Genomic DNA, 26,004 nt, shown 5'->3' with positions numbered 1-26,004 from the left:
CATATTACAGAATGGAAGAGTGAGTCTTCAATATAGACTTCATGAGCCATTATGTAATTTCCTCCATTGAAGTGGAAGAAGAATGAGAAGATGGACTGGAGATTTGATTCGCAGATTTCCCAATTTTACAATCAATGTTAGGAGGCACCCTCATCGAGACCAGAAAAGGAGGAGGACAAAGAACAAAAGGGTTAGTAAGCTCCTCCTATGAAATTTGAGGTGCCTCATGATTCACAAGAGTTAGAGAAGAAGGAAAATCAGGAGGTTCAGGCTCAACGTATGAAGAGACATGAACCAAGTGTGCAAACTCTTGTTTCAATAAATACCAGTTCAAATGTTTTCAGGAATTTCACAACAGAGGTGAAGGAACCAATAAGAAAAATCCTCAACTGATTCAACAGGCTCCATTCTTAAACGATTGATTCTTCCACAAACATCTTAGTAGTTATACTTATCGAAGCGTTTGTGAAGCTTCCTAGCAAGCTGGTTGAAGGAATGGATAGAAGCAATGGGTAATGTATGACACCATTGACTAACACGACCTTTGAATGTGAGGGTGAGTAATCTAGCCATGACATGTTTGGAACATATTCTATGAGAAATACAAAGATGGACAACTTGAAACAAATGTTTGAAAAAGTTGATTAACCCTCACCATCGAACTTAAACTCGGACAGGTTATGAATAACTTCTGCAGGGATGGTAAAATTAAGCTCTTTAGAAAAACATCTCGGGATTATGATTTGGGGAAGAGCCATTTTAAATAAGAGATTCAAACCAGACTCAATGGGCATAAGTTGTCATATGGCCCCCCTTCTAACACTATTTTGTTGACTGTGCTGGAAATTTTTCAACCAAGGGGATCTCCCCAATATGAAGTCCCAATCATACCTCACATTGTTTGGTGTAGGAGTCCCATCCGGTATAAAGGACTGATTTCCAAATCCTCAAAGATTTGTCTTAGTTCTAGTTGTCAGCATAGGAGAGTGATGCAATGGTATCTTCGAAAAGCAAGGTGAGTGTGCAGTGCAACTATGTCTAGGTTCTCTTACTGCAAAAGGGGGGATAAAAGTGAGCCTCTAAATGAGAGGTAATAGTACCACCCAAGAAGAGACACACATGAACCAAAAGGAACTATCTAACATCCAACAGAATAGTCAACAACGGACGTGACAATCATTATAATGAATAAGTAAGGAAAGGTTTGTCTAGTATCCCGTGGAATAGTCCATAGGGATGGGACAAATAAAAAACCATTATAGCACATTCTCAACAAGATAAGAACTAAAATAACCGAAATAGTTCAACTATCTTAGTACATGTGAAAGAAAACATGAAATACAAATGTCCACAGAATAGTCTTACAAACATTCATAATTCATGCATGAAGAATGTGTTGGCCTTAAAAGGCTTCTGTTATTAAGCAAAAGTTCTAAGACACATATTTACATTTTACATCACTAGCCCGATTAGTGGGACATTAGAGCTACTCCTTACTCCTCAAAGAACTAGCTAGTCTCTATAATTCTTTGTGGGAGGAGCCAAGGTGAAAGTCCCTTGCTCGTACAATGAGGGGGTATATATAACCAAGGGTGATGCTTCCCCTTGTGAATTTTTTACTACCCTCAGGATTGTTCAACTTCCTATGACTTTTCAACTTACATGACTCTTCATATTCTCGTGTTTCCATTGGACTTTCACTTTACAACACATTTGATCCAAAATATACATCGCCCAAAGTAGTGATGTGGCATATGAAAACTCATGACACGACTTCACATGACACTGCTGACATGGACTGGCTTGATGATGTGGAAATTTCAAGACGTTGTTGTTGTTGAGTGATAGATGTGTTCTTAAATATGCTTTATTTTCTCCTCTACATAGCTTGATAATGTGGGGTCTTCAATGATCTTCAGTCTTGGCAAGTGGTTACACTTGTGTTCCTTCACTTGCTCTTGGTAGGTTGTCTTCCATTAGGATGCTGGAAGAAAAAAAACAAAAATTGTTGAACATCCAAGAGGTCACATGGCGCTTAAAAAGCAGGGCGTTGTGGATTCAGGAGGGGGGCAAGAAGACAAATTTTTTGCACTGATATGCAAGCCACAGAAGGAAGATTAACACCTTTTGCGAAATGGAGGACTCAAGTGGAAACCTAGTTCAGACTCTCCCGGGCATTCAACAGGAGGCAGTCTCATTCTTTGAAAAGGTATACAAGAGCAGGGAGGCGGATTTCATAGAGGATCAGATCTGGGGGGTGGAGTTATATCCTACTATATTTGATGAGGCCTCAAATGATGCACTATACAAGTGTGTCACTGAGGAGGAAATACAGGAGGTACTAAAATCATTTAAAAGGGACAAATGCCTAGGCCCAGATGGGTGGAATGTGGAGCTATTTCTACAATTCTACGATGTCATGTATGGTGATTTGTTGAAGATGGTTGAGGAATCTCGATTACATGGATTCATACACCCCCACATCAATTCCACCTATATCTCTCTCATTCCCAAGCGAAAGCTCACTAGGTATTTTCTTGACTATAGGCCCATATCATTGTGCAATCTAATATATAAGTTAATTTCCAACATCATTGCTCTCCGGGTCAATAATATTTTGTCAAAGTATATATCACCTGAGAAATTTGGTTTTCGACGGGATAGGTAGATACATGATGCAGTGGCTACCACACAAGAGTGTCTCCACTCCATCCTATTGAAAATAGCAACAAGAAATGCTAAAAATAGAAATGTTAAAAATAACATTCAGAATATTCCAATTTTAATTTGTCCTTAAATTAAAATTGAGAATTAAAATTTGAATTTAGTCTCACCAGCTGCTTGAAAAATAATTAATTAATTCATCTTGGATTAATTAGTTGGAGAAATTCAAGCTAGAAGTCTTTGTGAAGTCATGCAACAGTTATCCCTTAAATTAAGGAGATTATCCCTTAATTAAGGAGATAAGGATGAGTTATATTTGAGTTGTAATTAATTAGCTCAGATAACTGAGTTAAGTCCAGTTAAATTAGTTCCAAATAGTTTGAGGAACTAATTGTGAGTTCAACCAGTTAATGCATGCATGTATGAAACTAGTGTACTCCAGATAGCTGAAGATTCTCTCATAAATAACTCATGAGCTTGTCAGTTTAGACAAAGAACCAGTTGAGATTAAAGACATGGACATATATTATCAGTTGGAGGAATTTTCCTATAAAGGAAACTCATCCATGCAGAAGGAACAAGGTTCCTTGAGGATTGCACAGTTTTACAGGGTGTGAGATCAGTGTGAGTGATCAGTGTTACACTTGGTAACAGTAGGATCACCCAAGAGAAACAATGCAAGGAAATAGGAAGCTTGGATTGCAGAGGAGAAGGTTTGTGAGAAGCCTTGTTTGCCTGTGAGCATCTAGGAGGATTGTATTGAGATCTGGGTAGCTGTGGGAGCTAATGCTTTGTGTAATCTTGATGTATTTCCACCTTGTATGATAATACAGATAGTGGGGTTTTTAGATGAGGCTTTCTCCTGATTATTCTTTTGTGTTTCATCTGTATTGATTCTTCTTCTCTGTTATATGTGTTCCACTTGATCTTGCTCAAATATATTAAGCTTTCGCAAGTTTGATAGTAGAAGTATATTATAGTATTTTGCTTTGGTATATTGCATTATCGAATTAATCTACAGTCAAATTTTCTACATAGATATCAGAGGTAGATTTGTAGAGAATTTGCAGGAAATTCTACATGGTATCAGAGCAAATGGTATCAGAGCTGTGAACAGTATATGGAGAAGAGAATTTGAAGCTTGAAGTTCGGGGTTGCAGGTGCAAATCGAATTCATATCATAATTTAAAATATATATATATATATATATATATATATATATATATATATATATATATTGAGATGGGACATTATGCGACTAATTACCTATCGAAGATGTCCAAGAAGGGATCCTCAGAAGGATCAGAAGGTGAGGCATTAGCCTCTCAGTTAGAAATGGACTTCACCGTCATCGCATGCATGGTGTCATCTATGATGGGTTGTGGTTGGTATCTTGACAGTGGAGCCTCATTCCACATGACCGGCAATAAAAATTTATTCAATACCTTGGAGGAGAAAGACCTCAAGATGCGCATAGAGATGGTTGATGACGAAAGGTTTAGTGTTTCAGGAGTGGGCATGATTGCTTTTCAGAGGGAGAATGGAGCTCCTATCACCTTGAAAAATTTGATGTGGTTGCACTGAAGAAGAAATTGGTATCGATTGCGATGTTGGAGGACAAATTCTACGATGTTGTCTTCAGTAAGGGAAAGGTTTTCCTTAGACACATCACCATGAGACTGGTGAAACAAATCGGTTCACAGTTACAGAACCTATATGCTCTTGAGGTTCAAGATTCATGCAAAGCCTTGAGGAGCAAGGCAAAGGTTAGATACTTGGTGGTTGAGAGGGAGAGTAAATTACCTCTCAACATGTCGTCCTAGAAGAAGTCTCAGATAATTGTGGAGGAGCCACAATTGCAGATGCTGATAGGAGACTGAGTGGAGGCATCCACCAATGCAGAGACCTCCAGTAGGGGGAAATTTCGAGCCAAGTGGGCAGAAGGAGCACATGCAGCCATACCTCTAGGTGTGATGTGGGGTGATGTGAAATGATAGTCCCAAGAAAGCTGAAATAGGGGCAGGATCCTTGAGGTACCCAGCCTCTTTGATTAGACCTTGCTACGGGAGCCCCAACAAGGAGTAGCAAGACTGGTTGAGTGGATAGAGATAGATGTGGAAAGCGGCAGAGGGAGCTTCAGCATCAGAGGGTGTTTCTAGCCCAATAGAGAGGTCAGTTTGTAGATCAGTTACTTACTTCTCAGTAACTGAGTTGCAGTGCAGCAGTGGGCAGCACGATGCAACATGATGAGAGGAGGTGCAGTGCAGATGCAATGCTGGGAGAAAGAACCAAAAGCAACACAGATGCAGCAAGAGGAATCAGTGGGATTGATGCAGTCAGAGATCAAAGGGATAGAGGCTAGAGCAGTCAGATACTGAAGAGAGCAAAGAAGGATTGACAACAGTTCAGAAAGGCAGAGTCAATAGAAGATGACAAAGGCATCATTCTGATTCAGGTTGGATGGTTTTTTTTTTTTCTCTGGATTTGCTGGAGCAACAACACTAGAGAGAAGTGTTGCATGCAGAACATTCCAAAGGTTCAGGATCGGAATCGCTTTGAATTACTTTCTTTTTGAGAGGGAGTGTTGAAAATAGCATTTAGAATATTCCAATTTTAATTTGTCCTTGAATTAAAATTGAGAATTAAAATTCGAATTTAATCTCACCAGTTGCTTGAAAAATAATTAATTAATTCATCTTGGATTAATTAGCTAGAGAAATTCAAGCTAGAAGTCTTTGTGAAGTCATGCAACAGTTATCCCTTAAATTAAGGAGATTATCCTTTAATTAAGGAGATAAGGATGAGTTGTATTTGAGTTGTAATTAGTTAGCTCAGTTAACTAAGTTAAGTCCAGTTAAATTAGTTCCAAACAGTTGGAGGAACTAATTGTGAGTTCAGTCAGTTAATGCATGCATGCATGAAACTAGTGTACTCCAGATAATATTCTCTCATAAATAGCTCATGCATGTCAGTTCAGACAAAGACCCAGTTGAGATTAAAGACAAGGACCCTATACTATCAGTTGGAGGAATTTTCCTATAAAGGAAACTCATCCATGTAGAAGGAACAAGGTTCCTTGAGGATTGCATAGTTTTACAGGGTGTGAGATCACTGTGAGTGATCAATGTTACACTTGGTAGTATGTAGTAGTAGGATCACCCAAGAGAAACAACGCAAGGAAATAGAAGGCTTGGAGGGCAGAGGAGAAGGTTTGTGAGAAGCCTTGTTTGCCTGTGAGCATCCAGGAGGATTGTACTGAGAGCTGGGTAGCTGTGGGAGCTAATGCTTTGTGTAATCTTGATGTATTTCCACCTTGTATGATAATACAGATATTGGGGTTTTTAGCTAAGGCTTTCCCTTGAGTATTATTCTGTGTTTCATGTGTATTGATTCTTCTTCTCTATTATGTGTTCTGATTGATCTTGCTCAAATATATTAAGCTTCCACAAGTTCGATAGTAGAAGTAGATTATGGTATTTTGCTTTGGTATATTACATTATTGAGTTAATCTATAGTCAAATTTTCTACATAGATCTCAGAGGTAGATTTGTAGAGAATTTTCAAGAAATTCTACACATCCATTCCAAAAAATTAGAGGCAGCATTCATGAAGGTTGACTTGCCTTGCAGAAGGCATATGACTGTCTCGACTGGGGCTACCTGTGGATGGTCTTGCATAAAATTTGGCTCCATCCCAAGAACACAGAATGGAACATGTTTTGTGTTTCCAATGCAAGATTTTTTGTTATCATTAATCGTTATCCCACTCGGTATTTTGGGGTGGGCCAAGGTTTGAGACAAGGGTGTTCTCTATCTCCTTTGTTATTTATCTTGGCCATGGATGGTCTCAATCTGCACATTAAACAAATTGTTGGGACGAGAGCATTTCTGGCCCTCAATCTGGGGAGGGGCATTAAGATCTCACACAGTTTTTTCCTGGACCATGTTCTAATCATGGGCATGATTACAAGGTGCGTGTGGCTCGTTTTTTACCATATTTTCTTCAAGTTTGGGAATGCTACGGGACTTCATATGAACCAACAGAAACATATTTTTATTTATGGCCAGGGTGACGAGGAGGAAATTCTATACATTAAATCTTGATTTGGAGTGGAATAAAAAAGAATTAAGGAGGGAATGAAATATATGGGTTTTCATATCAAACCCAACAATTACAGGGTTAATGATTGGATGTGGCTGGTGGATCATTTCTATAGCAAGATCACAAGGTGGGAGCATAAATGTCTATCTTTGGGTGGCAGCAACACTCTCACACAGTCTATCATCATCCAGTTGGTGGTTTACTAGGCACATATCTATTGTCTGTCAAGCATTATCATCATGAAGCTAAACAGGATCATGACCAATTTCATATGGTCTGGATCGGGGGCTGGGAAAAAATATCATTTAACTAGATTGGATTCTATCACTTTTCCTAAATGCATGGGGGGATGGGGCATTATGGATTTGCGACATTTCAGATGGGTTCCGTTGATCAAAAACATTATGGCACAAAATTTCAGAAATGGTATCTGGGCAGACATTATTAGAACAAAATATCTCTAGGGAAAAAAAATTTAACACTGGATGCGCAGGGAGCTTGTTGGTGTTCAAATGGGATTGGCCATTTGGCTCAACCTGAACAAAATAAAACACTCATTCCTGCGGGGGTCATGCTGGTCTTTTGAACTTGGCAATGAGATACTCATTGGTTCGGATCGCATATTGGGAGTGATACTGGAATTTCACATTTCGGACAGGCTCATTCATTGTATAAATAACTCGGGATACTTTTTTTGGATCCGGGCCATTAGAACTTGGAATAGGAATATCCCAATCTGGAAGGAGGCGGGGGAGATGGGCCTTAGGGGTACTGAAGCATTGGAATGGGAACAAATCAGAAGAGACATGCGCCTGTCTAGTATATATAGGGGGGAGGATGGAGATCAAATGGGATGGAATGGGGAGATGAAGTGAGGGGATATATTGGTTACTGACACCTACAAAGCCATATGCGACTGCTATCACAATAGAAATGAAGTATGCTGGTTCATGAAGTTTTGGAAAATTAAGATTCCAATCAAAATCATATTATTTGTCTGGCTCATTTGAAAAAACAAAAATTTAACTTGGGACAATTTACAGAAGATGAATTAGCAAGGACCTAGTATATTTGTTTTGTGCAGGGAGGAGGTGGAAGACAATCTTCATTTATTTCTTAAAGCCTATTTCATATCAGATCTGGATGGAGCTATCAAGCCGGTTAAAATTCCCTTTGGTTCCTTTCGACTCTATCACATCTTGTTTGTCTTGGTGGAGTCGCAAATCGTCCCAATCGCATGTTATACCCCTCGCTTACTTTTGGGAAATATGGAGATGTTGGAATCATATTATTTTTGAAGGATCGATGAGGGACATGACACCGGTGGTTAACTAGATTCTGGGGTGGATAACTCCAATTTTGTCAACTCCACTCAGACCTAATCGATTTTCTCTCTCAGCTGCTGGTCTTGGGATCAACTATCCGACCACATTTTTTATGGAGCCACATAAGGGGGCAGATGCAGATGTGGTTTCTAGATCGTTCTCTCATTAGAATAGCAATACTGGGTACACTGGGCGGCGGGCAGTGGAACAAATATGAAAGCAGAGGCCATGGCATTGTAGGAGATTCTTTGGTTTGCTTCTTTCGTGAGCATTCCCTCCGTCCATATATATGGGGATTCACAATGTATTACCAACCATGTACGTGGCATCATGTGTGTCTGGCATCCACATCTATAAGGCCTCACACAAATTATGCTCCTTTGGAGGACATTCAGGGACATTTCTATTCAGCACATTGCAAGGGAGTACAAACAAAACATAGGCAAGATGTTTGAAATGGGCATAAATGCTGGGCAGGATGAGATGCACTTTGAGATTATCACTTTGAGATTCTCTACATTAGACGCAGGGTTTCTCTTTTTTCCGGGATTTCTCATTTTTCCCAAATATAATTAACTGAATGACAAACTCTTTAATACTATTACTTTCCTATTTTCATGTCTGTTATTGTTTTTTGCTATTTTTATGAACAAATCCATTTTGCTTACAGTGTGTTAAATATGGATGTTTAAATATATTAAATTTACTTCATATATTCCTGGTATCTGCAACATGGATATATATTGGATTATAGGTTGTTTTTTGGCACTAAAAAAACATACTTAGTAGATGTGTTTTGCATTGGATCTCATAAAATATGTACTGATAACTTTATAATACAAATCTCAGCGTTTTTCCCTTACTGAAGAAAACCAAAACATCCATTAAAAATTAGTTCGACGGGTGAAGTTTCTTGAAAAGAAAAATTCCAATACTAATTAAAGCATTGGAATATGGTTTCAATTTTCACTTTGGTTTGATGGGTCAAGTGTGCAATAATTTTAGTAAGTGATTTCGAAAAAGCGCTGCAAATTTATAGGAAGTACAATCGATTTTCCAGGTAACAGGTGGGAGTAGAAGTGAAATGGAAATACGAAACCTGTTGTCGCCGACCGCTGTTTCCCGTTGTACAAAGGGTAAAGTTAATGTAAAATCAAAATGTGCATTGACCCCACACACAGAATATGTGTGGAAACGGGGTTCGCTTACGCGGTTGATGGTCCGTCTCTGCGCGCCAAGTTAAAAAGGCCTGATGATGGATATAATTTTAATTTTATTAATGGGCACGATGAAAAACTAATAAATTAATTATTAATTTAGCGCATGGCTTTTAATTTTTCTTTTTTTCTGTGGAATTTCAACAAAGACGAATCCAGAGTCAAAAAGGTGAGTCAAATAGGGTTTAAAGGTACATGTCTCCGTACGCGGACGCGATTGATGGTGTGCCGAGAGAAATATCTCACCACGCAGACGCGGTGGATGGTCCGGCTCTGCGCGCCGAGAGAAATATGGTTCAGACATCACTGAGAGCGGCAGGGAATCGTTTTATTTTATTGGTCGGTTTCCAGACATGACTGACTGACTGAAAGGGTTGATTTCCCAGAGTGCGCATAGGGTTTACTGCTACAAATCTCAAGACGCGGATGATGGTCCATTTATGAGAGTTATTTTTGGGATAATTAAATTATTTTAAGTTCCATTCGGATCAAATTTTTTTTAATAGAACATTGGGTTTTCAGGCTGACTCAAGCTTCGAAATAGAATGCTTATCGAAATCACATGGAGAGGGTTTACACGAGTAGAATATAGATGGGATGGTTTTAAATATCAATTTATAAGTGGATATTTATGTTGAGAGTTGTTTTTGTGTAATTTTTTTTTAGATATTTTGGTTTCTAAAATTTGATGTAAAATTTTGATTTGTGATATTTAAATTGGTTTTTTGACTATATAGATTCAGTACTCTGAAAAACTTTTGGGACACTTTAACTGTGCAAGAGTTACTCATCAAATTTATGGTTTCAATAAATTCTTACCTAATTTTAAAAAGATTAAACTGAAAAAACCTACCAAATTTTTTTTTTAAAATCTCACTAAAAACAACTCAAAACAAGTCGTTTATATTATACAATAAAAAATATATATATAATAAACTTATACAAATTCAATATCAGGTTAGATTTATTTGAAAAAAACCAATGTTAATTTAAGAATTTATAGAATTTTAACAAGTTAGTGATTGAGATTAAATACTTTGTCGAGTTGTTGAAAGGGGATGTTTGTACACACGTTTATGTGTATTTAATTAATTAATGATTATATTAAAAGAGTTTGTATGCATTTAATGATACTTGACATATTGTTTTAAATAGAGATTTTAGATTTTTTTAGTTGAATATATTTATAATTTTTAATTTACACAAAGCTTTTCATTTATTTAAATAAATGTTTAAAATGAACTGTTGAATAAGATATTGGTTGAATTTTTTAGAGATTATAGTCAAAAGTATTTAAGAATTTATTTATGATGAAAATTTAATTTATTTTTAATGAAGTAGTCAATATTTTTATTAATGAATCCTCTCCTTTTCACAGCTAGATACTATATGGACAATATGGAGGATTGGGAAGACCTAGGATGAAAAATTCATTGATAAGATTGAACAAATCCATTTGAAAGTCCACGAGGCATCAAGAAAGTCACAAGAAAAAGATAAGGCCTAACATAGCCACTAAAACTTTGAGAAGACATTTGAAGTAGGAGACCATGGAAAATTTTAGTGGTTAATATTCGCAGGTGGACTAATTTTCCATGCTGTTTTGTAAAAACATTTGTTAATTTCCATTTTTTCTAAAATCGTTTAGCCCAAATTTTATAGTATAAAATTATTTTACCTTAAAAATTGTCACAATTTTATGTAGAGACTATATTAAATTATTAGAAATTTGAATATTTTTACATAAATATCACCAAACATTATACAAATTTCATATCATGGACTAGTGAGATTCGTCAAGGATTCTAAACTTTAAGATGAATTTCCATTCTTGAAATTTTCCTTGTAGGAGACATGGATTGGTTACATCTTAATAAAGAAAAGCTACTGGGTCCTTGTGAAATATTAGGTTCTATGTTATGGTCATGTTTAAGTGTTGGAGAAGGTAGGTGATAATGGTTACACACTCTATGTACCTCCATATATTGTAATTATATTTCAAGTTTCTTTCAAGCTAGCTCGATTGAGGGAATAAAATCGTATCTTAGTTTTATGCAAAGCTCAATAAGGTCAGGACCTAAGGTATCATGGGTAAGGTTCTCCCTCTCAGTAGTGTGTGAAAAATCCAAAACTCTATGAGTCTTCCATGTTAAACTAGGAAACTAACAAATAAGTCTTACTTAGAAAAGAGGATGTAGAACCAAAAGCTCAAGTATAGTACCAATGGATACAAATTTACAAAAGACATCATAAATAACCACATGCGAGGCAACATGAAATCTGGCAGGCTTAGTTGAAAGAACAAGTTATAGGCAAGCTCAAATGGTACGTATTGTAGAGAGATGTAGAGGAAAATTTCCCCTAATGTTCTATGAAAATATTTGGGGACCAAAAGATCTCCAAAACGAGTAGGTATGAACTGAAATGGATTACTATATAATTTATGATCATACCTTTCTAAGAAAAAAAAGAGATATTGGCTTGTAAGATCCATTTTAGGGGTAGTTCATATTTTGGTGCTTTGGGGTCTGTTGTAGCGGCTATAACACCCTCCAAAATTTTGGCTCGCATGCAAATTTCAGAGCCTACCTTGGATCCTGTGAGCGATCACCCTTGGTCACTTGTTGGTAAGATGATGATTTCAAGCTCCCCTCCCTGATCTTAAGAGTTGTCCGAGTTCTCATATTTATGCAGAGTGTGTCATCTTTGGGCATAGGGGTTGTTGTTTGTCATGCAAAGGGAATGATGTCTTACTTCAAGGGAATTGTGTGCGCATGAGTGGTTATCATCACATACACATGTTTCACACTCACTTCAGGCACTCTTGTCGCAAAGGTTGTTACATCAAGAAAAGTATGTCTTATGCATTCTGGATGGTCTACGTTGTGTCACTAAGTGTCTGTGTGTGATCACAATCAATTCCTATCAATGTTTACATATGTTTCACTGATCTCACACTTAGCCATTTTTCCAAGCAACCTAGCCTCATCTAGCTTCCCGAAAATGTGCGTTTTTCTTTTGCAACCATCAAGCTTCCTCCCTTGCCTGCTGAAACCCTGCAGTGCACAGAGACACCAGCCTCCCTTGCCTACTGAAACCCCACAGCCTGGAGAGGCCCTAGCCAACACTACTCTCCAGAAATGCGAAGATCAGTCCAGCTGCACTGCACTCAGAAATTGCGCAGAGGTGTCCTCCTAGGACACATGTCCCACAACAGTGCCCTAAGCCTAAAAAATGCACAATGTTGTCCAAGTTTTCTTGTTTGTTTTGCATTTAGAAACTGTGCAAACGGGCCTCCCAGGCCTTCATTCTAGTAGTAGTCACTATCCACTGAAATTGCGTAAATCTATCTCTCAGTGACTATAGGAAAAGGTGACATGTTGAAATCGCTCCCAAGGAGTTGAGGAGAAGGACCAAGGAACTGAGTAATGAAAAAGATCAGGACCACATGAAAACTCCGTCGGATGCATGATAATCTTGAGGGTAAGTATGGTAAGTAAAGAACATCTTTCGAACTACACCTCTTAGTTGAGTTTGTAGGACTGCTTGTCATTGTCATATCACCATGTCCTCAATAACATGCATCTGCACAAACGTGAAAAGTCATCTTATGTGTTTCTTCTACATGTCTTACTTCTTTTTCACTTGTTCGACCAACTGTCATCTTCCGCATGGTGATTGTTATGTCATGTTTGCGATCTCATTCTGGTGATGTTGAAGGTTGTGTTTTAGTTGTGTTTGCCATGTACACATCTATCGTACTCACACACGATGTTGTATGCACTGTCGCACAAGCGTCGTCGCGGTCATTCAATGATCTATCACAATTGTCATGCTTGTCGCTCGCATCGTCGGTCAGTCACACTAAGTATATGTTGGCTTGATGGTTTGATGTGTCTTGTCGTCGAGTCACGTGGAGTGTGTGTTCGCAAGGTCATGTATGCACAAGCTCACTCACCCACACACTTAGTCATTTTGTTGAAATTCTAACGATCGGATCACCCTCCAACAATCGGACCTTCGCTGAGCTGCATTGCACAGTTTCAGTCCTTAGTGATCATGTACTGCTGCCCATAATTGCGCAGATCTTGAGTTTGTCTCCCAAGAAGCCTGCATTGCGCAATCCTGGAATCGACAGAACTAACTTTCACCCAAAACAATGCAGAAGTTTCTTAGCAAGCCATTTCAATCTACACTTCCCGCAAGCACATCAACCAAGCCTCTAGCTAGTCAACTGGAGAGTTTGACCGGGCAGTGACCCAGGACTCACTCACCCAAAAAATTGTGCAAAAGTTGCAAAGCTTTTCCGCTCCACTGACTGAAGAATCTTCGCAGATATGCCGAACAAACACAATGTGTCTGTCACTGTCTCCTCAAAAAATTGCTCAGTTTTTCCAGCCAGTCACCCAGTCAGTCGGCCTACTGCTCACCTAGAAAACTGCAGAGTTTTCATGAGCAGTCACCCAGCTTCCTAGCATCCCACTCAGCTTAGAAACTACAAAAGGATGTTCAGCAGGCCAACCTCCAAGAAATTGCGCAATTTTTTTTCTAGCAGACTCCCGCAGCCTGCTGCCAACTCCCTAGAAAAATTGCACAATTTTTCCAAGCAAGACTCCTACATCCCGTTGCCAGCTCCCCGAAGAAATTCGACAGTTTTTGCTACCAACCCCTCTGTTTCCTGCACTACTTCCTTCAAAATATTGCGCATATCTGCCCTCTAGCCGAGCCAGATCCCGCACACAGTCATCCGGATTGCCCATCTCAGTCTCCCAGTGAAATCTGCGCAATTTTCACCGGCAGTACCTGGAGTCCACATCCCGGCTTGAAATCTGCCTTGTGCAGTTTTAAGAGCCTTGTCCTCTCTTCCGGTCACATACATACGAAAGTGAAGGATAATTCATCATGGTAGACTAGGAAATTTCTAGATTTGATGTCGTCTCTTCATGAATGATTTTAGATACATGTACATGGATGAGACATGATGTGACGACGAACAAGATGAACAAGGAGAGCACATGCAAGGATATTTGTTCGTGAATAGACGAACAAGGAATGCATGCAAGGAGATTGTTTCGCAAACGAATGAACGAGGAATCCATGCAAGGAGATTTTTTCGCGAACGGACGAACACATGAAGCATGTCAAAGTACAAGTGAAGGAGGAACATGCACGTGCAAACATCAAGCGAACACCATGACCATCAAATACTTCACACACCTTGCCACGTGGAGATGAAGCTATGATACAGCAAGAGCACATTCATCACTCAGCAACACTACAGCTCGACATGGACACCACCACAAGCATGAAAATACCAAATCTATCATGTCGAGTCATGTCATGAGTCATCTCGGCCACATCACTATTGTGGGCCTTACTATTGTAATCAATGTAATGTAACATGGAAGTCCAAGAGACCCACATGTAAATCTGAAGAGTCATGTAAAGTTGAAGAGTCATGTAAGTCAAATAGTCATGAAGGAAGTTGAGCAGTCACAAGGGCCAATTTTACCCTTTGCTATAAATACCCCTCATTTGTACATGCAAAATACTTTTCACCTTGGCTCCTCCCACATAGCTTTGAGAGTTTGTAATATTTTCTTTTGGGAGCGAGCAGTGGCTCCAACGCCTAGCTTACGGGGTTAGTGATGCATGGTGTACCGATGTGTCCTGGAACTTTCTCTTAATTCAGAAGCATGTTAACAGGCCAACACGTTTTCACACATGTATTATAATTGTTTGTAAGACTATTCTTTGAACACTTTGTTATAGACATTTTTGTGCCTTACAGCATTGAGCATGAAATGTCCATAATCTAAGGGATCCAAAGTCCCTAAACATGTTGTTCCTACCCCTAGAGGAACAAGGCTAACAAACCACAGCAATTCACAGAAGTTCTCCACCAGAAACTGCTCAAAAACAAGTCAATTCAGGATCAATTCAGTGACTCCACTAGTTGTCTGCGCTGAAATGCAAAGTCAACACTGGCTACCTGCACTGCAACGCAGGTAGAAGCACTACCAGGGTGTTGTTGATGCCTCGAAAATCGCTGCAACAACATTGGGGGATAACCACCCGGTACGGACCTTAAAGCAGCTCCTTTTCCGTTTGGTGTGGTGGCTCCGACTGTTCAACTAGGTCCAGTTACCTTCTCCCTATTGCTATTGGTTTATAATGAATCTTTAACTACCAATAGACAGGGACATCAGATCACTTCTTCTTGCTGATCAGGCAAGAGAATGACCCTTAAGCTGATTTGGGTTCAGCCAAGCCACAACTAAAGTTTTGCCTCTTTGAGGAGAGGACTTAAAAGGATGTAGAATTTACTCTAAATGCACGCTTATTCTATGATGCAAGCAAAAGAAACTAATCTAAATCCTATCTTAATCAGGTAGATATAGATCTAACCCAACTAAGAGCAAGATAATTAAAGTATTGGGATTTAGATATGTCTTGTTTATAATGAATATCAAGTTAATGAAGTAGTTCAATTAACTGATATTATGGATATCAAAACACATCCTATTGAGACCTTTTAACTGAAATAATAAACCAACAACACTTAGGAAGTAGTTCACATAAATGATATTGATTATCAAATCAGCAAATCCAATAACTAAACAATAATATGTGGAAATAGTTCACAACATATTACCACTCAATAAATCATTTTTAATAAGGCAGATTTCTGAATAAATAGTTACTCAGAAATGAGAAATTAATTCATAAGAACAGAGATACATGATAACAACATTGAGACAAACTACCCATATTGACAATAATGCACAAACATGAATAAAATGACACATTCCTGTTACCATAAAAATGAAACTGATATTTAAAACAGTAGTATTAAAAATACCAATTTATTGCATCCATTTCTCTGATATTGGTCTCCAACAGTCCTTTACATTGCTTGAACTTCTGCCTTCAAAGCTAAAGCCACAATAGTGAAAACTCTGCCCCTCATACATAATTCAATATACAAAGGAAAAATCCTCAATAATCCCCAGATCTGAGATTTTCTCTCCTCTCTCCTACAACTCTAAATTCCTATTACAGTAGTGCTCTTAGAAGTCTAGCATTGCAAAGGAGAGAAGCCCTTATTCCATTCTACAATTTGTTATTTATAATATTTGTGTAGGAATTTTGGAGAGGAGAGTTTGTTCAAGAGAAATCTGCTAAATCCAATTTTACTTGCTCAAAATTCTGATCTTCAATTGTTGGAGCATTCTCATTGACTGAGATCTTTTTCTCCATATTCTTTCCACTGTTTTCCTGCAAAAAGAAATCAAAATAAATTAAAATGCAACAATAAAATCAATCATGGCAATGCTGGCATTTAAATCAAATCCAATCAAATTCTATAAAATATAAATTCTCTTTTGATGCCTTGGATGATTTAATTGGCCAAGAATATCATTGACGAGTGAATCTGCAATTAGAAGAGGCCTGGACCAATGAAAATAAAACTCAGAAAAATGATTTTGTTTTCAAAATTCGGAGCTTGATCTTCTGCCTGATTTTTGACCCAATAAATGACCAAATCTGTCAATGAAATCTCCTCAGAAATATTCTCCTTGATTTTCTCTTTCCAATGAGCCGTCCTGGGCCTCATTTGGCCAAGTATAACTCAATCTATGAGCTTCCAAAGTTGATGAGTCAAATCTGGCATGAATCTGGAAATTCTGTTGCTGGGCTAAAAATTAGAATTTTAATTAAAAATCTAATCTTAAATTAGAATTCTAATTATCTAATAATTAGTTCTAATTTAATTCTTAATTGTGAACTAAATTAATTAATTAATAAACTATTATTAATTAATTTTAATCTAATTAATATAATCTATTTATAAATTAATTAATCTAATAATTAAATTTTAATTTAATTTAATTAATTAAATGTTATATATTAATTAATTAAATTAATTTAAAATTTATTATTAAATATTTTAAATTATTTTAATATTAACACTAGCTTACCCCTCTCTTCACTTGTGAATGAGTTTGAAACTAAAACTAACGTAAAGCTTATAATGAAACTTAAAGTTAATGCCTTTGTATTTTATTATCGGCCATCGGCATTGGGAGGTGTCGGGGGTCTTCAACTTAGGCACAATGCAAAATAAAATTCCCGATCCGATATCGCATTGGGGTAGATGTGTTATCGGGACTTTTAAACTTTGACGCATGAGCTTCCCGATGCGATATGTTTATTCATTCCTTTTGTTTTTTGGTGATCGGTGGTCAATGCCTTATTGCCTTATGCTTATCGGCAACTCGCATCGGGGGTAGCGTATGGGGTATGTCGGGGGTTTGTAAAACATGTTGCGAACCAAACTTGCGATGATAAAAAAAATCCCAACGCGATTAATTTTATTTTATATGTATTAATTTTATATATTAAATTTTAATTTAATTAAATTAATTATATTTTATATAATAATTAATTTAATTATTTTGAAATTTAATATATAAAATTAATGTTTTATTTTGATTTTATTTTAATGAAATTTAGTTATGAAATTAACTAAACTACAGCCACTTGGAAAATAAATGAAAAATAAACTACAGCCACTTGAATGTTTGGATTTTGGGATTAGGATTTGATTTGGAAATTGGAGTGAATTTCTTAAAATCCTGATAATTAATAATTTGGCTGCATAACTAAAAATGAAAAATGTTAGTAAAAATTCGCTATGGGTTAATATTTAAAATGAATGCCTTATTGAACTAATTTATTTACAAAATGCAATATTGTACATTTTATGCATTTTTAACCCAGGCTAGATAAATAATGAGACTTCAAAGGAGTGCCATTTTCAAACAAGTTGACCAAATGAGGCGAAACAAGCGTCAATTGGAAGCTTGTAAAAAATCAATTTTAAGCAAACAATCAAAACAAGAATTCAAAGAAAACTAAAAATTAACAAAAGCGTATGGCAATCAACTAAATAAAAATCTAAAAAAGTGTTTAGCCAAAATTTTTATAGAAAGGGTCCCCATTATTTGAGTTCAGCGAACCAATAATGGGGGGTTGTGTTTTTACCACAACAATGGCGACACACGGGAGAAGAACCAGTTATCTCTCTTTGTTATGAATGAGATTTTCCTAAAATTAAAGTAAAAATAATTAAAGAAGAGAAAATTTTGTGTGAAATGCTTGACTAGGTTCATTAGTCTGAATAAAAACCAGGGTCATCTAACTGTAATTTTTCTTAAAATTTCTCATAAATTAAAATATTTCAAAACTCTATATTAGTCATTAATTAGTTGTAGAGATAAAGCAGGGGTCACTTTACAGCTTAGCTTTTAAAATATACTCCTTTGTCATAGGTAGAGCCACTGCTGCCAGCAAACATCTATAGTTTCGACAGGGTTACCTTTTAATCGTAAATGATTCAGAATCCCATCTGTTTAAGAATTATTGATCTAGAGATAAATCCATTTATTTATGTTTATTTTCTTTGAATTTTTATTTTTTAACTAAATCTTAAAAGCCATTGTCCTGGTATGGTAGCCAGATAGTTGACAATGCCATTCACTGGTTAAAATTGGGCTGAACAAGCTGGCTCGTGATGAGACCCCTTGTCTTATAATTGTTTGCAATCATAAGCCATTACCCTGGTTTGTTTAGCAGTGTTGGTAATGTCATCCTATTTTTCCCCTATGATCATGGTAAGCAGGCTCATGATGAGACCTCTTATCTTTTAAGTTTAAATATATTTCTAGATTATACTCTAGAAAAATAAGACTTTTTGGAACATGGAGAATCATTGACTCCTTAAGAGTTACGAATGACAATTTTAGAGTTAAAGGTGCTTTGTTGTAAAGTGTCTTTACTTGGTTATAAATAATTTTTCTTGACTGATAATAAAACTTTGAAAGATCTTAATAAAATTTTGAAATCTCAAAATGATTACAATTTGATGAGAAAGAAATTTTCAGATTTTATGATACTTTTCCAACTTCTCTTGATTGGTAATCTCTTCCTTAAATATGTTTACCTTTATAATAAGAAAATCAAATTCTACTAAGAGATTTAAGAAAAAACTAATAGATGACTATTAACAATTTTTTCCACGTATCCTGAGCATTGTTAGGTAACAAATAGGCCTTCCATATAAATAATAGCAAATTCACCAAAATCAAAGCTGAAATCCGAAGGAAAAGAATTCTTATGCTAAAATGAGAAAGAAATCAGCAAACAAAAATAAAAATGAAGAAATTTTAAAAGTGGAAAAGAAAATCTAAGTTTCGCAAGATAAACTCAAACAAGAATGTTTATACCAATGTCTCAACAATACGAAGAAAAGAAAATAATCGTGTAATCATTCCTTCTTATGTTGAGATTTAGAAAAATCATACCTTGCAGGATTGTAATTGTTTTAGGCCTTTTGGATAGCAGTGACGATAAAATTCAGCCACAATGAAAACTTTCTGTATGATATTAATCTTCTTGTTTCAAAGCATCATCTTGATTATTTTCTAATAAAATGAATGCTTAAAGAAACAAACTTAAATGTTCAGAAACTTCTTGGTATAGCTGTTTTGATGAAGATTATCGTTGCTTATTGAAATAAAACTTGGAGAAAAGTATGGACTTCGAAAATATGATCTGGCGGAAGATTGGAAACTTCAAATGGAGAGCTGCGAAACAGAGTTTTATATCAACATAATTTAAAAACAAAAATGAAACTAGAGTGATGAAATGGAAATTAATGAAAGTGAGTACATGAATCTTACCATTGGATAATTGCTTTTGATCTTACCTGAAAGGTATCAATTTCTCCAAACAAGTTGACTCCTTATTTTAATTAACATTAAAAACTTGAAGAAGTCACACTAACCAAAATCCTATAACCCAAAATCATTATTTATTTTATTTAAACTAAAGCAAGCAGTAAAATGTAAAAATAGAATGTCTAATGCTCAAGGGAATTGAAATAAAAGAAATGCATCAGAGATGAGAATGAGAATTTGCAGTAATGACTATTCCTCAAAATATTATAAGTTTAATATAAACTCCATGATTTGATAAATTGTCCAGAATCAAGACCAAATCCAAGATAATAAAATTTAAATATAAAGATAGAGGTCTTGAATTCCATTTTTAATTATGGAATTATATATTTAAAACTAAAATGTATGAGAAATTGAAATGATTTTTGTATGCTGCAAATTTGTCATCAATTACCCTTTTCCCATAGTGGTTACCCAAGCTTGCTTTAACACATCGCCTCATCGGATGATCTGCATCAAATGTCTCTTCACCATGCTTGGATTTTAATTTGCAAGACTTCACTTTGTTGCTATGCCACATACCGTTTGAATGTTAATGGCTTAGAGGCATGCATTGGAAGGTGTCGCGTCAAAGGTTGCAATGGCAAATCGCCGATATGAAAATATGCGATGAGAAGTTGTGCTATGAGATAGAGCGATCGCATCATTAAAGAAATATTAAATCAGGGATCGGGGACAGTTATGTCACAAATTGCACATCGCACACCGTATCTTGCGATTTGTACTTTGGACATCGCGCATCGCAGATTCAGAATAATGATATGGCCATAAATACAAATGCAAGGAAGCGATTGCGATATCGGCGATACGATGGATGACATAACTAATCGGCGATCGGCAATCTTAAGCTCCCGATGTCACACAATATGATTCCTGCGATGCCGATGTGCGATGAATGTCATGGCTAATTGGCGATCGGCAATTGGCGCAATCGGCAATCTTGAGCACATGATGTAACCATTCTCGATACGCTGATATGTGATGATTAGTGGACCCGATAGATTTATGATGATATTTTAATAACATATCGGATCCAAGACATCGACCCTTTAAAATTATGTTCCTACCATTATTGCGATTAAACGGACGCGATATTTTTTAAACTTGATTTGAATTTCATATCGGGTCCGGGATTATGTATTCATTGCAATATCGGTAAAGCCATTTATTGGTGATTCACAATAATGGAAGTATACTTTGACTGCAAAGCTCTGACATGCGTAATGCGATATGGCATATAAGTAAGATAATACATCGGAGGTATTTTATGAACAATTTGTTATCAAAAGAAATGCTAAGAAGTACTTCCGATGAAATCTTATGATGCGAATGGTCTTATAATATTCCTTGAAATTTTAATTGTGTTTTCTAAGTGAATAAAAGCAAAATTAAAAATGCTTAAATTATAATGCATCACAAATAAAATTTCCCTAAGCCTATTGCAAATTTGAAATGGGTTTACTGCTTACTTCAAGTTTTGAAAACAAATGAAAACCTGCGAATAAAACAAAACAGAAATCAAAAATAAACTAAGGAAAATATGAACTAATAATGGATGAGAATAAACTTGTAAATGCGTACCTGAAAGGAATTTGTCTGTAAATTTTACCTTATGAATCTTCAAATTCTTTCTTTGATTTATCAAAATTTTGACTTTGTTCAAAATCATCTCATCATTTATTCTAAATCTAAGTGTGCAATCAGCCTAAATAAAATCTGTTTATTCATGTCCAGGAAATATAAAATTTATCAGAAATAAATATAAAAATAGGCTCCCCTTTTGAATTGAAACAACAATTTATAATCTCTGCTTATTCTGAATAACTTGAGCAGAATCCGTATTGTTATAGCGACTGTTCAATAATACCTTTAGTAAATGAATATGATGCGTTTTGTAGCATCAAATAATAACCTAAAGATCAGAATGAGAATAAAGCCACTAATTGTGGAAAAATATCAAAACAGATTTGAATGTGTGCACTTAGCAAAATGAACATCCTTAAGGTCAGCTTTTAGCAAATTCCGAGGAAGATAATATGAACTTCATATGATTACCGTGAAAGGTTAGACTGACTAATAATGATGGAATTAGAATTAAGCTTATCATAGTCAATCATACATTTCATGGGATAATGGGATCATGAAGCTTTCATATCCTCAACCTTTATCATATAAATTCCAAAAGAAAATCTTAGAAGGAAATCTCGAAATGAAGAAAAGTGGCTTTGAGGCAATTGATACCAAGTGCAACTATAATTGAATTTAATCAAGAGATTATTCAGAATAGGCAGAGTAGAGGTATTGCTGTAAGAAATTTAAAAAAGGAAAGCAAGAATTAAAATTTTCTGATAAGGAAAAATGTTTCCACTAAACATGTATGAGAATGGCTGATTGCTTTGTTTTATTTTTAATCTACAGAACTGTTAAAAATAAATTATCTATACAAAACAAACTAACTAAATTAATTCTACTCCTATTCTAACCATATACATGAAAATGACTAGGTATAGTCATATTTCCAGTGTAGCCATTTTCTCATTTTTATTCCCGCTTTTATGTACAGTTCAAATGTTAGTAATAAAAATACAGATTTGACTAAACTAAGGAAAATAAATATGAAACCAGAATGTACAGTTATCGTTAGGAACTTAATTAAAATCTCTCTCTCCTGAAATTTCCTTTCCAATTGACTACCAATTGGATCATAAAAATCTAGATGGATTTCTATTAAGGATTGAGAAATGTTCAAAGGAAGAGATAATAGGCCAGATTGTGAAGATGAGCTTTTGGATTCTTTGACCTGAAAAAATTTGTTAGTGTTATGTACAAATGTTAAATCATTGACAATTTTCCTTGAAGGGAAAATTTCCAAACAATTTTCAAATGAGTCAATGAAAAATGGATGGAAGCCTTTCAAATAAAATGGCAATTTGTTAATTGAATTGAATTGCTGGCCAGATTGCAAAAATACATTCTCTTGTTGACATTGCCTTTGAAAAAATAGAAGTTCTTGATGAAACATTAGCATACATTGAAATTGAAATATTGATATCTTTTGATGCTCATGATTATAATATGAAACTTCAATTTCCCAATCGGGCAATGCATCAATTGAGTGTTTGATAGTAAGGTGTTCAATATGCCAGCGAAAAGTGTGAAAATTTTGTAAAATAAAATCAGAAAATAAATCTAAGTTTAAACAAAATAATTGTGAAAGAAAAACTAAAATGAAATCATTATTTTTACAACTAATGTTACAGCATATTTGGAATCGTTTTGAAATGATTTCATTTTCACAAGGAATGGCCAGAATTATAGAATTTGAATAATTTTGAATTCCAACTTGTGAAATAGAAAACGAATTATGATTATGAATAGGAATGGGAGTTTGATCCTCATATGAATCATAAATTGGAATGTTTTCTTGAATGGTGAAATCATGAAGATAATTTGCTGCTCTAAAATGAGGATTACTTGGGATAATTTCTAAATTGAAGTGTTCCTTATTCTCAGATGTTATTTGAATTTTATCATGAGGATTCTCTTGAGAAAAATTGAAATCAACATCCTCAATATCAGAGTAATCATCATAAATGACCTCACAAGACTCTCTAGAATTCCCTTCAATCTCATCCAATATATCCAAACAAGGAGGAACAAGAATTTCATCTTCATTAATGGCAAAAGAATGATCATTAATTGCTTCTCTATCTTGATAAAAATTTAACGGTAATTCATTTAAATCATCCTCTTTAATTTCTGAAATATCATTGATACCAAAAGGAAAAATATTACCATCATTGAAAATATCAGGATAAAGGGAAAAATGTGAACCTGAAACAATGCATTTAAAACTGTCTCTGTTTGAGAATTCTTGTGCATTATACTCATTGTAAATTTCAGATTGCTGATCATTCCTTTGTGTGCGTATGCTTTCTTGAAGAATGCTGCTTTGCTTTTCTGATTTTGGCATTTGCTCATCATGGAGAAATTCAGAAATTTGTACAACAGTTTGCATTTTATTTACTTCGATTGCTGCTTGTACTCGTTGATTTGCGATTTGATTTTCCAAATTTACTTCAAAGTAGCTTTCAGATTTCAAGGCGGCTTTTTCTCCAAGATCGCTGTTGTTGTCTTCTTCAATTTGAATGGAAATATTTTCCAAGCTTTGTGAAACCACTTCATCACCATTTATTTGTACATCCAAATTGGGACTCTCATTTATATTGGAAGGGGATGGAACAAAGCTCGAATTAATTTCATATGGATTGGGAATGGTTGGAAGGGAACAAATATATTCAAACCAATCTAATGATTCTTCTCCTGTAGGTTTATCTTCGTCTTTAAATCTTAAGCAATTCAAATGAAATCGCATATTAAAATTATTAACAGACTCATTTTTAAACCTTCGTAGATATTCAATTTCTTCACATACCTGTTCATAATCATAGCCGTCAAATTTACAAATGAAAATTGTAACAAATTGATCCCAGCTGTGGATTGAAGCAACTGGAAGAGCTCTGCACCAGCTTCTGGCTTTTGCAGTAAATGTGAGAGTAAAAATGCTGCATAAAATGCCTTCATCAATTCCTTGAAAATCATATTTTGAAATGTTTTGAATAAATTGAAAGACATGGTTAAAAGCAGAAGAATTTCTCTTACCATTAAACTTTGCCTGGGACAAGAGTCTTACCACTTCGGGTGGAGTATTGGAGGATGCACGTCCATGGATACAACTCCAAATTGGAAGTTTGAGAGGAGCCATCATAATAAATAAAATATTAAAATTGAAAAGACTCCAATAGACAAAAAATCTCAGGCCCTCCTTCTAGCGCCAAAAATGTTGATGCCTCGAAAATCGCTGCAACAACATTGGGGGATAACCACCCGGTCCGGACCTTAAAGCAGCTCCTTTTCCGTTTGGTGTGGTGGCTCTGACTGTTCAACTAGGTCCAGTTACCTTCTCCCTATTGCTATTGGTTTATAATGTATCTTTAACTACCAATAGACAGGGACATCAGATCACTTCTTCTTGCTGATCAGGCAAGAGAATGACCCTTAAGCTGATTTGGGTTCAGCCAAGCCACAACTAAAGTTTTGCCTCTTTGAGGAGATGACTTAAAGGATGTAGAATTTACTCTAAATGCACGCTTATTCTATGATGCAAGCAAAAGAAACTAATCTAAATCCTATCTTAGTTAGGTAGATATAGATCTAACCCAACTAAGAGCAAGATAATTAAAGTATTGGGATTTAGATATGTCTTGTTTATAATGAATATCAAGTTAATGAAGTAGTCCAATTAATTGATATTATGAATATCAAAACACATCCTATTGAGACCTTTTAACTGAAATAATAAACTAACAACACTTAGGAAGTAATTCACATAAATGATATTGATTATCAAATCAGCAAATCTAATAACTAAACAATAATATGTGGAAATAGTTCACAACATATTACCACTCAATAAATCAGTTTTAATAAAGCAGATTTCTGAGTAAATAGTTACTCAGAAATGAGAAATTAATTCATAAGAACAGAGATACATGATAACAACATTGAGACAAACTACCCATATTGACAATAATGCACAAACATGAATAAAATGACACATTCCTGTTACCATAAAAATGAAACTGATAATTAAAACAGTAGTATTAAAAATACTAATTTATTGCATCCATTTATCTGATATTGGTCTCCAACAGTCCTTTACATTGCTTGAACTTCTGCCTTCAAAGTTAAAGCCACAATAGTGAAAACTCTGCCCCTCATACATAATTCAAGATACAAAGGAAAAATCCTCAATAATCCTCAGATCTGAGATTTTCTCTCCTCTCTCCTACAACTCTAAATTCCTATTACAGTAGTGCTCTTAGAAGTCTAGCA

Source organism: Pinus tabuliformis, chromosome 1_1 (genome assembly GCF_031772625.1).
Source record: "Pinus tabuliformis cultivar Carrire ecotype Pingquan chromosome 1_1, CPIR1, whole genome shotgun sequence".
NCBI lineage: Eukaryota > Viridiplantae > Streptophyta > Pinopsida > Pinales > Pinaceae > Pinus > Pinus tabuliformis.
This window is presented reverse-complemented; position numbering follows the sequence as displayed.